The sequence below is a fragment of the Bubalus kerabau genome, chromosome 1 (genome assembly GCF_029407905.1).
Source record: "Bubalus kerabau isolate K-KA32 ecotype Philippines breed swamp buffalo chromosome 1, PCC_UOA_SB_1v2, whole genome shotgun sequence".
Lineage (NCBI taxonomy): Eukaryota > Metazoa > Chordata > Mammalia > Artiodactyla > Bovidae > Bubalus > Bubalus kerabau.
In genome coordinates this window covers 209,394,324-209,410,413 of record NC_073624.1, presented here as the reverse complement: position 1 = coordinate 209,410,413, position 16,090 = coordinate 209,394,324, and the positions used below count along the sequence as shown (strand labels likewise).

The window sequence follows — 16,090 nt, the reverse complement described above, 5'->3', positions numbered from 1 at the left end:
AAAATCACATATAGTTCAATTTACATGAAGTTGAATCTCAGACTCACAAGAGATCCCTTACACTTTTATACTAAGTATAAGATTGCTTATACTTTTATACTAAGTAATATTTGTTATTGTTCAGTCACTAAGTGATATCTGACTTTTTCTGACCCCATGGACTGTAGCATGCCAGGCTTTCCTGCCTTCACCATTTCCTGGAGTTTGCTCAAACTCTTGTCCATTGAGTCAATGATGCCATCCAACCATTTCATCCTCTTGTCACCCCCCTTCTCCTCCTGCCCTCAGTCTTTCCCAGCATCAGGGTCTTTTCCATTGTGTCCGCTCTTCGCATCAGGTGACCAGAGTTTTGGAGCCTCAGCTTCAGCAGCAGTCCTTCCAATGAATATTCAGAACTTATTTCCTTTAGGATTGACTGGTTTGATCTCCTTGCAGTCTAAGAGACTCTCAAGAGTCTTCTCTCGCACCGCCGTTTGAAAGCATCGGTTCTTTAGCACTCAGCTTTCTTTATGGTCCAACTCACATCCATCCATACGTGACTGCTGGAGAAGCCATAACTTTGACTATACGGAACTTTGTTGCCAAAGTGATGTCTCTGCTATTTAATATGCTGTCTGTGTTTGTCATAGCTTTCCTTTCAAGGATCAAGTGTCTTTTCATCACCATCCACAGTGATTTTGGAGCCCAGGAAAATAAAGTCTGTCGTTGTTTCCATTGTTTCCATTGTTTCCCTATTTGCCATGAAGTGATGGGATTGGATGCCATGATCTTAGTTTTTTGAATGTTGAGTTTTAATCCAACTTTTTCACTCTCCTCTTAGAGCCTCTTTAGTTCCTTTGTGCTTCTGCCATTAGGGTGGTATCATCTGCATATCTGGGTTATTGATATTTCTCTCGTATTTCACATGTTAGTAAGGTAGTGCTCAAAATCCTTAAAGCTAAGCTTCAACAGTATGTGAACCAAGAATTTCCAGATGTACAAGCTGGATTTAGAAAAGGCAGAGGAACTAGAGATGAAATTGCCAGCATCCATTGGATCATAAAACAAGCAAGGGAATTCCAGAAAAACGTCTATTTCTGTTTCATTGACTACGCTAAAGCCTTTGACTGTGTGGATCATAACAAACTGTGGAAAGTTCTTAAAGGGCAACATCTTGTGAAAATATACAGTGTCACAACTAGCGAGTTGACATGGATACATAAAGAATACAGGTCATTTGCTTCATTGGAGAATCCTTCATTTTGCCTTTTATAGCCAAACCCACTTCTCTTTTACACCACGCTCTCATCTTTCTCTGACAACTATTAACTTGTTTTACATCTCTGTAATGCTTACTCCTTAGAAGAAAAGTTATGACCAACCTAGATAGCATATTGAAAAGCAGAGACATTACTTTGCCAGCAAAGGTCCGTTTAGTCAAGGCTATAGTTTTTCCAGTGGTCATGTATGGATGCGAGAGTTGGACTGTGGAGAAAGCTGAGCGCCGAAGAGTTGATGCTTTTGAACTGTGGTGTTGGAGAAGACTCTTGAGAGTCCCTTGGACTGCAAGGAGATCCAACCAGTCCATTCTAAAGGAGATCAGCCCTGGGATTTCTTTGGAAAGAATGATGCTAAGGCTGAAACTCCACTACTTTTGCCATCTCATGCAAAGAGTTGACTCATTGGAAAAGACTCTGATGCTGCTGGGGGCAGGAGGAAAAGGGGACAACAGAGGATGAGATGGCTGGATGGCATCACCGACTTGCTGGACATGAGTTTGAGTGAACTCTGGGAGATAGTGATGGACAAGGAGGCCTGGCGTGCTGCGATTCATGGGGCCGCAAAGAGTCGGACACGACTGAGTGACTGGACTGAACTGAACTGAACTGAACTGAATGTTGCCGTTTCAAGAAAATTATATGAATGGATTCATACAGTATGTAACATTTGGGAATTTACAGCATAATTCTGTGGAGCTTCAGCCAGGGTTTTGCATGTATCAGTAATCTGTTCCTTTTTTAGTGCTGAGTAGAATGTCTTGGTATGGCTATACTACAGTTTGTTTAACCAGTCACCCATTGAAGGACATTTTGGTTGTTTCTAGTTGGGGCTCTCTTGCTGATCCTGCTCACAGTGCCAATTGTCTCGCTTTTCACACTGTCCACACTGTTCGCTGAACCCAGGGTAGGCAAGGCATGAGCTAAGAGGCTGAAAGAAGACTTGAGGAGCCATAGGAACTTGAGACACGTTTATTTTTTCCTGGCTGGCATGGCAGCCATAATACAGCCTCTCTCCTGGCTGTTGTGGGAGCCATAGCAGCAGCCACAATGTAATCATAATGTAGCCATAACAGAGCCATAATATAATCTCATATAACATAATCATGATGTTCCTCCAGCATGGCCCCAATGTAGCAGCAGCCAGAGTTTTTCATGGTGAAGCTCATACAGGGATACCCCACAAAGTAGCCAAGGGAGTACCTCATGAGTGCATGTGCAGTGCTATAAAAATGATTTCAACTGTTAATAGTCATTATTTACAAAATGTGGGGCAAGAGAGCCTGAACACAGCCATCTTGGCTAATTTGCTCTCTCCCCACAGGGGCCATTTTGCATAAAGCTGCTGTAAACATTTGTGTACAGGTTTTGTGTGAATGTCAGTCTTTGTTTCTTTGGGATAAATGCTCAGGCATGCAGTTGTTAGGTTTAATGGGAAGTGTATATTTAGTTTTGTAGGGAAACTTTTATTTTCCAGAGTAACTTCCTTTTCAAGAGTAAGGGTTCCATTTTGCATTCCTGTGAGCTATGTATGAATAATGACATTGTCTACATCCTCTCACCATTTATTGTTGTCACTTTTTTTTTTTTTTAGCCATTCTGATAAGTGATATTGTGGTTTAAATTTGCATTTCCCTCAAGGCTAATAAAGTTGGATATCTTTTCCTATGCTTCTCCACTATCTGAATATCCTCTTATGTGAAATGTTTCTGTATGACTTTTGCCCATGGTTCTAATTGGACCATTTACTTTTTTACTATTGTTTTAAGAACTCAATATATATTCCAGATACTTGTCCTTTGTTGGATATGTGTTTTGCAGATTTTTCCTCTTACTCTGAAACTTGTCTTTCCATCCCTTTAACAGAGTTTTTAACAGAGCAAAAGTGTTAAATCTGGATTAAGTCCAGGTTGTTAGTTTTTCCTTTTAAGTATCAGGCTTTTGGTATAAAGTCTAAGAACTCTTGGCTTAGTATTAGATCCCAAAGATTTTCTCCTATTTTTTCCTAAAAGTGAGATAGTTTCACCTTTTACATTTGAGTCCTTTTTACCGTTAATCCATGATCCATTTACATTTAAGTCCATGACCTCTAATTTTGTATAAATGTGAGATTGAGGTCAAGGTTCATATTTTTTACCAGTGGATGTCCAGTTGTTCCAATACCATTTGTTGAAAAGGCTGTCTCTCCCCTACTGAATTGCTTTTGTCCCTTTGTCAAAAATCTGTTGAGCGTATTTGTGTGAGTGTTTTCCTAGGTTCTCTATTCTGTTCCATTGATCTATTTGTCTCTTTCTCTGCTAGTACTGTACAAGTTTGATTACTGTAGCTATATGCTAAGTCTTAAAGTTGGGTAGATTGATTCTTTTATTTTATTCTTTCTTTTTCAAAATTATTTTAGCTATTTTAATCCCTTTGATTTTAGCTATTTTAATTCTTTTCTCTGTAAATTTTAGAATAATCTTGTCCATGACTACAAAGGATCTTACTGATATTTTGATAGGGATTTTGTTAAACCAACCTATATTTCAGTTTGGGGAACATGGGCATTTTTATCATCTGAGTCTTCCAATCTGTGAATGCAATATTGTTCTTCATTTACTTTTTTAAAAATTTATTTCATCACTGTTATATAAATTCTTAGTATATACATTTTCTATGTGTTTTGTTAGATTTAGACCTAGGTACTTCACTTTATCAGCAGTTGTAAATTATAATATATTTAAAATTGTGGTGACAACCACATTTATTTATAGGATAAGAAACATACTTGATTCTTGTAAGTTTATTTTATATTCTGAGACCATGCTGGAATCATTGGTGAGTTTAAGAAGGGTTTTGGTGGGGTTTTTGTTTTTAATTTTAAGCAGTCCTGGATTTTCTGTACAATTATGTCATCTGCAAATTAGGGCAGTTTTATTTCTTTCTTTTCAGTTTTTATTCTTTTATTTCCTTCTCTTGCCCTATTCCACTGGATAGAACTTCCAGCATAATGTTGAATAGCAGACGTGGGAACAAATCTCCATCCTTGCCCTATTCCCCATCTCGGGGGGAAAGCATGTAGTCTTTCACAGTTAAGCATGTTAGCTGTAAAATTTAAATAAATTCTCTTTATCAAGTTGTTCAAGTTTCTTAATTCCTGTTTTTCTGGAGTTTTTATTATGTGTGATTGTTGAATTTGTCAAAACCTTTCCTTTATCAGTTGATATGATCGTTTGAATTTTCTTTAGACTGTTAATATTGTGGATTATATTGATTGACTTTTGAATTTGAACCAGCTTTTCATCCCTGGAATAAATGCTTTCTTGTCATTCATGACTTCTTGATGTGAAATTCTCTTTATATATTGCTGAATTTTATTTGCTATTATGTCATTAAGGATTTTTTATTCTTTATTCATGAGAGATGTCTGTCAGTGGTTTTTGTTTGTTTTCTTTACTGTCTTTGCCTAAATTGGCAAGGGTAATACTAGCTTCTGAAGATTAACTGTAAAGTGTTCCCTCTTCTTGTTTTCTAAAAGAGATTGTGTAGAATTAGTGTTCATTCTTTGAATGTTTGGTAGGATTCTTTAGGGAAACTACATGAACTATAAAGATTTGAGGGTGGAGTGGGGTGTGTGTGTTATTTTAATTATAGATTGAACTTCCTTAATGGTATAGGACTGGTCATGCTATCTATTTCACAATGGATGAGTTGTGGTAATCTGTGTTTTTCTTTTCCTTTTTAAAAAATATTTATTTATTTGGCTGTATCAGATTTTAGTTCCAGCATGCAGGATCTACATTGCAATGCAAAAGCTTTAGTTATGGCATATGTGCTCTAGTGTTTGTGGGCTCAGTTGGCCCCAAGGCATGTAAAATCTTAGTTCCCTGACCAGGGATCAAACCTGTGTCTCCTTCACTGGAAGACAATATTCTTAACAGGTAAACCACCAGCCACTGCTACTGCTGCTGCTAAGTCGCTTCAGTTATGTCTGACTCTGTGCGACCATAGACGGAAGCCCACGAGGCTTCCCTGTCCCTGGGATTCTCCAGGCAAGAACACGGGAGTGGGTTGCCATTTCCTTCTCCAATGCATGAAAGTGAAAAGTGAAAGGGAAGTCACTTAGTCGTGTCTGACTCTTAGCGACCCTATGGACTGCAGCCTATCAGGCTCCGCTGTCCATGGGATTTTCCAGGCAAGAGTACTGGAGTGGGGTGCCATTGCCTTCTCCGGTAAACCACCAGGGAAGTCCCCAAATGTAAGCATTTCTTATGTAAGCATTTTCATGCTATCCTGCTTTAACAACATCTCACAAATTGTAGTACAGTGTGTTTTTGTTTTATTATCAATCACTTTAGTGTATTTTTAAATTCTCTTGAGCCTTATTCTTCACCATACTTTAGAAGTGTGGTGTTCAGTTTCCAAAGATATGAAAATTTTCCTTTTATCTTTCTATTATTGATTTCTAGTTCAATTTCATTGTTTTCAGAGAACATATTGTATGATTTCAAATTTGTTGGGAGTTTCTCCTCTTCTTCCAGGATTTTGATGATCCAGTATAGGGTTGTCTAGTTTATATTCTGTGAGCATTTAAATTAAAAAAAATTTTGCGGTTCTTGAGTGAAGTAGCGTATAAATGTTGCTTAGATCTTATTTTTGATGGTGCTATTGAGTTCTTCTATATTCACACTTCTTTTCTTTTTTAAAAAAGTTGCTTTTTTTGTTTTTTTGACTTTACTGGATCTTTGTTGCTCAGTTCGATTCAGTAGCTTGGTTCTGTCTGACTCTTTGCAACTCCATGGACTAGAGCATGGTCCATTACCAACTCTGAGAGCTTTCTCAAACTCATGTCCATCAAGTCAGTGATGCCATCCAACCATCTCATCCTCTGTCGTCCCCTCCTCCTCCTGCCTTCTATCTTTCCTAGCATCGGGGTCTTTTCAAATGAGTCAGTTCTTCCCATCAGGTGGCCAAAGTATTGGAGCTTCAGCTTCAGCATCAGTCATTCCAATGAATATTCAGTGTTGAATTTCTTTAGGATTGACTGCTTTGATCTCCTTACAGAACGAGGAACTCTCAAGAGTCTTCTCCAACACCACAGTTCAAAAGCATCAATTCTTTGGCACTCAGCTTCTTTACAGTCCAACTCTCACATCCATACATGATTACTGGAAAAACCATAGCATTCACTAGGTGGACCTTTGTCGGCAAATTAATATCTCTGCTTTTTAATATGCTTTCTAGGTTGGACATAGTTTTCTTCCAAGGAGCAAGTGTCTTTTAATTTCATGGCCACAGTCACCATCTGCAGTGATTTTGGAGCCCAAGAAAATAAAGTCTCTCACTATTTCCATTGTTTCCCCATCTATTTGCCATGAAGTGATGGGATTGGATGCCATGATCTTAGTTTTCTGAATGTTGAGCTTTAAGCCAACTTTTTCACTCTCCTCTTTCACTTTCATCTAGAGGTTCTTTATTTCTTCTTCACTTTCTGCCATAAGGGTGGTGTCATCTGCATATCTGAGGTTCTAACTGTTGTTTCTTGACCTGCAAACAGATTTCTCAGGAGGCAGGTAAGGTGGTCTGGTATTTCCACCTCCTGAAGAATTTTCCACAGTTTCTTGTGAACCACACAGTCAAAGACTTTGGCCTAGTCAATAAAGCAGAAGTAGATGTTTTTCTGCAACTGTCTTGCTTTTTCTATGATCCAGAGAATGTTGGCAATTTGGTCTCTGGTTCCTCTACCTTTTCTAAATCCAGCTTGAACATCTGGAAGTTCATGGTTCATGTATTGTTGAAGCTTGGCTTGGAGAATTTTGAGCATTACTTTGCTAGTGTGTGAGATGACTGCAGTTTTGAGGTACCTTGAACATTCTTTAGCATTGCCTTTCTTTGGGATTGGAATGAAATTTTTCAAGTCCAATGGCCACTGCTGAGTTTTCCAAATTTGCTGCCATATGGAGTGCAGCACTTTCACAGCATCATCTTTTAGGATTTTAAATAGCTCAACTGAAATTCCATCACCTCCACTAGCTTTGTTTGTAGAGAAGGCCTGCTTGATTTTGCATTCCAGGATGTCTGGGTCTAGGTGAGTGATCACAGCATCATGTTTATCTGGGTCATTAAGATCTTTTTTGTATAGTTTTGTGTATTCTTGCCACCTCTTCATAATATCTTCTGCTTTTGTTATGTCCATACCATTTCTGTCCTTTATAGAGCCCATCTTTGCATGAAGTGTTACCTTGGTATCTCTAATTTTCTTGAAGAGACCTCTAGTCTATCCCATTCTATGTTTTCCTCTATTTCTTTGCATTTATCACTGAGGAAGGCTTTCTTACCTCTCTTTGCTATTCTTTGGAACTCTGCATTCAGATGGATATATCTTTCCTTTTCTCCTTTGCCTTTAGCTTCTCTTTTTTTCTCAGCTGTCTGTAAGGCCTTTGCAGACAGCCATTTTGCTTTTTTGCATTTCTTTTTCTTGGGGATGGTCTTGATCCCTGTCTTCTGTACAATGTCACAAACCTCCGTCCATAGTTCATCAGGCAGTCTGTCAGTCAGATCTAATCCCTTGAATCTATTTCTCACTTCCACTGTATAATCGTAAGAGATTTGATTTAGGTCATACCTGAATGGTCTAGTGGTTTTCCCTACTTTATTCAATTTAAGTCTGAATTTGTCAATAAGGAGTTCATGATCTGAGCTCTCGGTCTTGTTTTTGCTGACTGTATAGAGCTTCTCGATCTTTGGCTGCAAAGAATATAATCAATCTGATTTTGGTATTGACCATCTGGTGATTTCCATATGTAGAGTCTTCTCTATTAGTCTTTGCCCTACTTCATTCCGTATTCCAAGGCCAAATTTGCATGTTATTCCAAATGTTTCTTGACTTCCTACTTTTGCATTCCAGTCCCCTATAATGAAAAGGACATCTTTTTTTGGTGTTAGTTCAGAAGTTCTTGTAAGTCTTCATAGAACCATTCAACTTCAGCTTTTTCAGCGTTACTGGTTGGGGCATAGGCTTGGATTACCATGATATTGAATGGCTTGCCTTGGAAGTGAACAGAGATCATTCTGTTGTTTTTGAGATTGCATCCAAGTACTGCATTTCAGACTCCTTTGTTGACCATGATGGCTACTCCATCTCTTCTAAGGGATTCTTGCCCGCAGTAGTAGATATAATGGTCATCTGAGTTAAATTCACCCATCCAGTCCATTTTAGTTCGCTGATTCCTAAAATGTCGACCTTCAGTCTTGCCATCTCCTGTTTGACCACCTCCAATTTGCCTTGATTCATGGACCTAACATTCCAGGTTGCTATGCAATATTGCTCTTTACAGCATCGAACTTTGCTTCTGTCACCTGTCACATCCACAGCTGGGTGTGCTTTTTGCTTGGGCTCCATCTCTTCATTCTTTGTGGAGTTATTTCTTCTACTGATCTCCTGTAGCATATTGGGCACCTACTGGCCTGGAGAGTTCATCTTTCAGTGTCCTATCTTTTTGCCTTTTCATACTGTTCATGGGGTTCTCAAGGCAAGAATACTGAAGTGGTTTGCCATTCCCTTCTCCAGTGGACCACATTTTGTCAGAACTCTCCACCATGACCCGTCCGTCTTGGGTGGCCCTACACAGCATGGCTCATAGTTTCATTGAGTTAGACAAGGCTGTGGTCCATGTGATCAGACTGGTTAGTTTCCTGTGATTGTGGTTTTCAGTCTGTCTGCTCTCTGATGGAGAAGGATAAGAGGCTTATGGAAGCTTCCTGATGGGAGAGACTGACTGAGGGGGAACCTGGGTCTTGTTCTGATGGGTGGGGTCATGTTCAGTAAATCTTTAATCCAATTTTCTGTTGACGGGTGAAGCTGTGTTCCCTCCCTGCTATTTACCTGGGGCCAAACTATGGTGGAGGTAGTGAAGATAATGAGGACCTCCTTCAAAATATCCCATGCCAAGCACTGCTACACTAACTGCCCCGAACCCCGCAACAGGCCACCACCAACCCACACCTCCTCTGGAGACTCCTGGTGCACAGAAGGTTCTGTTTGTGCCCTCCAAGAGTCTATTTCCCAGTCCTGTATAAGTTCTGGCAGTTCTGTGGTGGGGTTAATGGCAACCTCCTCCAAGAGGACTTATGCCAAACCCAAGTCTGCTGCACCCAGAGCCCCTGTCCCTGTGGCAGTCCACTGCTGACCCATACCCGCACAGTCAGTCAGTTCAGTTATGTCCGACTCTGCAACCCCATGAACCTCAGCACGCCAGGCCTCCCTGTCCATCACCAACTCCCGGAGTCTACCCAAACCCATGTCCATAGAGTCAGTGATGCCATCCAACCAAAGAGTCAGCTCTTTGCATCAGGTGGCCAAAGTATTGGAGTTTTAGCTTCAACATCAGTCCTTCCAATGAACACCCAGGACTGATTTCCTTTAGGATGGACTGGTTGGATTTCCTTGCAGTCCAAGGAACTCTCAAGAGTCTTCTCCAACACCACAGTTCAAAAGCATCAATTCTTCTGTGCTCAGCTTTATTTATAGTCCAACTCTCACATCCATGCATGACTACTGGAAAAACCATAGCCTTGACTAGACGGACCTTTGTTGACAAAGTAATGTCTCTGCTTTTTAATATGCTGTCTAGGTTGGTCATAACTTTCCTTCCAAGGAGTAAGCGTCTTTTAATTTCATGGCTGCAATCACCAGGAGACACTCAAAACAGTTCTGTCTCAGTCTCTATGGGGTCCCTGGGTCCTGGTGTGCACAAGGTTTGTTTGAGCCCTCTGAGCATCTCTGGCAGGAATGGGGTTTGATTCTAAATGCGAATTCGCCCCTCCTACCCTCTTGCTGGGGCATCTCCTTTGCCCTTGGATTTGGGGTATCTTCTCACAGCTGCTCGAGCACCAAGCAGCCACCATTCTAGCACCTTCTGTCTTGCTGGGGTTTCTCTGACCTTGGATGCAGGGTACCCGGTCACGGCCACTCCAGCAAAGTGCAGCCATAGCTCCTAACCTTGGATGTGGGGTATCTGCTCACAGCCACTCCAGCGAAGTCAGCCACCGCTCCTGACCTTGGACGTGGAGTATCTCCTCAGTTCAGTGTAGGCTTCAAACTCCTATGAGAATCTAATGTTGCCACTGATCTGATAGGAGGCAGAGCTCAGGCAGTAATGCGGTAATGGGGAGCATCTGTAAATACTGATGAAGCTTTGCTCACTTGTCCACCACTCACCTCTTAACTGTGTGGCCTGGTTTATCTAACAAGCCACAGACCGGTACCAGTACATGGCCCGGGCGCTGGGGACCCCTGGACCAGGGTGATCAGACATGACCTAGGGGATGGTAAGGGATGAGGAACACAATCAGTTGTGGAAGACAGAAGATTCTGGTTAAACCGCTATGCTGTGCTAAGCTTAGTTGCTAGTTAAACTGACTTAATGCTGAAATTGGGTTTTATGAGGAAGTGCACAGAGGGCATAGGGGAAGGTTCAGGAGCCTGACTAAAGTTTGATCAAGCAAAGAATTTTTGTCATATAACTTTTTAGTGATAGTGTTGCAGAAAAAATATGGCACACAGGAGAGGATGGTCATGTCCTAGGTCTTGAATGATTCCCTGGGACAGTCCTCCAAGTAAGGGTCCTTGGCTTTGTGCAGGAGGGAATTCACTAGCAGACCATAGTAAAGTGGAAGCGAGTTTAGAGAAATACACACTCTGTAGATGGGCTTCCTTGGTAGCTCAGGTGGTAAAGAATCCTCCTGCAGTATGGAAGACCCAGGTTTCATCCCTGGATTGAGAAGATCCCCTGGAAAAGGGAATGGCTACTCACTCCAGTATTCTTGCCTCGAGAATGCCATGGACAGTGGCTACAGTCAGTGGGGTCACAAAGAGTCGGACACGACTGAGCAACTAACACTTTAACTTTCACACTCTGTGGACAGTGTGGGTCATTTCAGAAGTTGAGAGCAGCAGCCCCAGAGCATGAGGTTGGGGTCTGGGGAAGTACGAGGCGCTGGGAGAAAATACTCCACAGTGTATATGGTCTGGGAAGGCAAGCGTGGCCCTGAGGTGTGGTGGTGGTTATTTTTATTAGCTGAGTAACTTCGTAGGCTAACGAGTGGGAAGATTATTCTAATTTGGGGAAGGAGCAGAGATTTCCAGGAATTGGGCCACCACTCACTTTTTGGCCTTTTATGGTTGTCCTCTGAACTGCCGTGGCCTCTGTGGATATGTCATTTCGATACTAATGTGTTTCAAGAGTGTATAATGAGGCTCAAGTCCAACAGAAGGGAAATCTTCCACCCTCCTCGGCCTAGTTGGTTCTAACCCATTTATATCCTATTCTGTTGTTAATGGTTGTGTCATAATGGTTGTGCCCTGCCCTCTTCCTTCCTGTCTCACTTTCTCTAGGTATTATACGGAACTTATCCCAATGCTTTACATCCCTTCACCCTTCCCATTTTATAATACGATTGATTTAAATATTTTTTTTGCATACATTAAAAACCATGTCTGATATTTAGAACTATGTTAGACAGTGTTACAACCTTTGCTTCAGCTGTCAAACATTATTTAGTAAACCTAAAAAGAAGAAGGAAAGCCTATTGTCTTTGCTCATATTTTGGCTTAACATTTTCTTCCTTTCTTATGTTCCACAATTCCTTTTATTGTTTCCTTGTTTCCCTTCTGTTTAGGGAACTTTCTTTAGCCATTCTTTTAAGATAAATCTGCTGGTGGCAAGTGTAACTATTTTTTATTCCTCTGGGAATGTCTAGATTTTCCCTTCACTCCTTAAGTATATTTTCATCAATATAAAATCTACAGTTGACAGTTCTCTTTCAGCACTTGAGAAGTACGTTTCGTGCACAGTTTCTGACCAGAAATCTGCTATCACATGAATTTCCTTTCTTCCTATAGGAAAGATCCCATTTTTTAAAATTTTGTCTTTAGGTTTCAGAAGTTTCTTATGATGTATCTTCTGGGTCCTTCACTATCTCCTGGAGTTTGCTCAAATTCATGTCCATTGAGTTGGTGATGCTATCTAACCATCTTATCCTCTTCTTTTGCCTTCAATTTTCCCCAGCATCGGGGTCTTTTCCAATGAGTTGTCTCTTCACGTCAGGTGGCCAAAGTATTGGAGCTTCAGCATCAGTCCTTCCAATCAATATTCAGGACTGATTTCCTCTAAGATCTACTGGTTTGATCTCCTTGCAGTCCAAGGGACTCTCAAGAGTCTTCTCCAACACCACAGTTCAAAAGCATCAATTCTTTGGCTCTCAGCTTTATTTATGGGTCCCACTCTCACATCCCTACATGACTACTGGAAAAACCATAACTTTGATTGTGGACCTTTGTTGGCAAAGTGATGTCTCTGCTTTTTAATATGCTGTCAAGGTTTGTTATAGCTTTTCTTCCAAGGAACAAGCGTCTTTTAATTTCATGGCTGCAGTCACTTTCTGCAGTGATTTTGGAGCCCAAGAAAATAAAATCTGCCACTGTTTCTACTTTTTACCCATCTATTTGCCATAAAGTTATGGGACTGTATGCCAGGATCTTACTTTTTGGAATGTTGAGTTTTAAGCCAGATTTTTCACTCTCCTCTTTCATCCTCATCAAGAGGCTCATTAGTTCTTTGCCTTCTGCCTTCAGAATGGTATCATCTGCATATCTGAGCTTATTGATATTTCTCCTGGCAATCTTGATTACAGCTTGTGATTCATCCAGCCCAGCGTTTAGTCTGATGCACTCTGCATGTAAGACATACTCCCTTCCCAATTTTGAACCAGTCTTTTGTTCCATGTCCAGTTCTAACTGTTGCTTCTTGACCTACATACAGGTTTGACAGGTAAGGTGGTGTGGTATTCCCATCTCTTTAATTGCGCTCATTAAGTACAACTAAAATCCCAGGAAATTATACATTTTTTAAAAACACAGCAAAATCTTAAAGGTGGAGAGAGAAAAACAAGCAGGTAGGCTACCATATTACTGACAGGTGAGGGAACAAATCAAGCTTCCTCCTTAACTTGTCTCCATTGGCTCCAAAGTCAGAGGGTTCCTGAGGGGGGTTGGTAGTTCCTGATACTGCTTGGTAGTTCCTGATATGGTCTCCACTGATACAGTGGTGGTAGTGGGGAGGACTGTTAGCAGCAGGCAGGGACGGAAGTTCCAGATCCCTGCTTGGCATTCTCTGAGACCACCCCAGTGGGGGTGTTTAGACACTTCATTGCAGCCTAATGAGGGTGGAAGTTTAGACTCTCACTCTCTCACTCCTATTATGAGCAAGGTTGGAGGGTTTTTTTTTTCTGTGGTGCTTGGCTGGAGTAGAGCAGGTATTGTCTGTCTAGCTACTTTCTCAGTCCTGTGCCTGAGAGAACAGGCTTTTGTTAGGGTTTTATTTTTATCTGTACCTATTGGGGTTTTCATGCCTGGAAAATCCCATGGACCGAGGAGCCTGGTGGGCTACAATCCATGGGGTCGCAAAGAGTCAGACACGACTGAGCGACTTCTGTGTATTGGGGTTTTGGAGTCACTGGCTCCTTCAGCTTCAAGTTTTGATTTGATATATGAGGCCGAAAGAAAAATGAGGGTACTCACCACTGTTGTTCCTCCTGATCCAAGGTTTCTAGCTGGTGTGCCTCCCTTTCTCCACTTTTCATAGTCTGCTGTGTTTGTTTGTTTTTTAATATATCATTTCCTAGGATTTTAGTTTTACTTAGTGGGAGCACTTAAAGAAAGGTATGTCTCCTCCATCTTCAAGAAGGAAACAGAGGTCTCCTCTGCAAATCTGATTTTAAATGGACCTATATATTTCCCTCACCCATTCTTATAAAAATTGGCATGATTTTAGAAAAGTAAAACAGTATTACATGTTTCCAGTTTTCTGAGATTTCTGAGTGTTTTCATGAATTTCTTTTCTATTTTTTCTGATTTCTTTCATATTTCATCAATAGTGTCAATTACTATCTTTTCCTTATCAATTTCTCATATTGAGAGACTTCCCAAGGAGGAGGAAAATAAAACTTTTTCCTCTACTGTCTAAGGTTTAGTGGCCAGGAAACTGCAAATTGAACTGATAGAAGACAGATTAACAGGTGAAAATTTTTTATTTTGTATGCCTATGGGATGCCTTACAGGAATGAAAACTAGAAAGCAGTCAGATCCAGAGATTTATATACCACTTTAACCATGTGTGTGTGCTCAGTCATGTTAGACTCTTTGAGATCCCAAGGACTGTAACCCACCAGGCTCCTCTGTCCATGGAATTTTTCAGGCAAGAATACTGGGAGTGGGTGGCCATTTCCTCTTCCAGGGGATCTTCCTGTCGCAGGGATCAAACCGGAGTCTCTTGTGTCTATTGCTGCTGCTGCTGCTGCTAAGTCACTTCAGTCATGTCCGACTCTGTGCGACCCCATAGACGGCAGCCCACCAGGCTCCCCCTTCCCTGGGGTTCTCCAGGCAAGAGCACTGGAGTGGGTTGCCATTTCCTTCTCCAATGCATGAAAGTGAATAGTGAAAGTGAAGTCACTCAGTCATGTCCGACCCTCAGCGACCCCATGGACTGCAGCCTGCCAGGCTCCTCCATCCATGGGATTTTCGAGGCAAGAGTACTGGAGTGGGGTGCCATTGCGTTCACCAGCAGGCAAATTCTTTACCACTGCAGCACCTGGAAAACCCATTTTAACCACAGGCAGTTCATTTATGGAGAAATGACAAGAGGATTTTGAGCTTCAAGGGCTAATAAATTGTGGGAAGGTAGATATGTAAACTAATGGAAGATAAAGATGATTTAGTTAAGTTCACTATGCTGTCTCTGGGCTGATAAGAGTCTAGAATTCTGTCTGGTGATTAAGTCACCTTACCTCCCTGGTAGGAGGGGAGGCATACTTTCACAGAGAAACATTTACAACCTGCCTTTAGGCAAATGGGGGGAGGGTACTTTTTTTTTTGCAGTCTTTCTGTTTATCCGTTCCCTACAACTCAAAGATCTTTGGGCCAAAGTGGTGTATTTCAGGGTGGCGTATTTCTTACCCCCTTTAAGACCAATATCAATTTCTCTCCTGCAGGCCCTTGAGAGGAGAGCTTGTGACTTCCTGAGCCTTGTCTTCCATTCTGTGGAACTTATCTTGGAGGACAGATTTCTCCCCCATTGGCCTCTGGCTAGCAATAAAACCCCTTGAGAAATGTGAGCTCTCAGGTTCCACCCTAGACCTGCAGAGGCAGAATGTGCATTTTTACCAAGGTGCTTGAGTGATATGTATCCATGTTTGAGAAGTCCAGTTCCAAACTGATTCAGCCTTAGAAAGTTTTGATTTTTTTTTTTTTTTTTTTTTTGCCGCATTGCACACCATGCAGGATCTTAGTTCCCTGACCAGGGATTGAACCCATTCCCCCTGCAGTGAAATCAAGGAGCCTTAACCACTGGACTGGCAGGGAAGTCCCTGAAATATTGTGTTTATTTTTATTTTTAACTTTTTCTTTGGCATTGATATCAATTTTGGGGAAGATTGCCAGAATAGTAGACTTGCAAAGAGCCTTACTTTATTTATTTGTAATTTTATTATATTTTTATTTTTGGCTGTGCTGAGTCTTCATTGCTGCCAGGTTTTCATCTAGTTGTGGTGCACAGACTTGCCATTGCAGTGGCTTCTCTTGTTGCGGAGCATGGGCTCTAGGGCACAGAGGCTTCATGTGGGCTCAGCAGTTGCAGCTCTAGAGCACAGGTTCAGTAGTTGTGACACATGGACTCAGTTGCTGTGCGGATCAGGGATGGGACCCATGTCTCCTGCATAGGCAGGCGGACTCTCTACCACTGAGCCACCAGGGGAGCCCTGGTCTTTGCTTTAATTCCCCCATCCTCTGTCACTTTCTC

General features: G+C 41.4%; 1 protein-coding gene across 3 annotated transcripts in view; it reads left to right on the top strand.

Moving 5' to 3' along the window:
• Positions 1-16,090, top strand: part of ZNF496 (zinc finger protein 496) — a 46,370-nt gene that overhangs the window by 10,629 nt on the left and 19,651 nt on the right. The gene's annotated exons all lie outside the window — the stretch shown is intronic.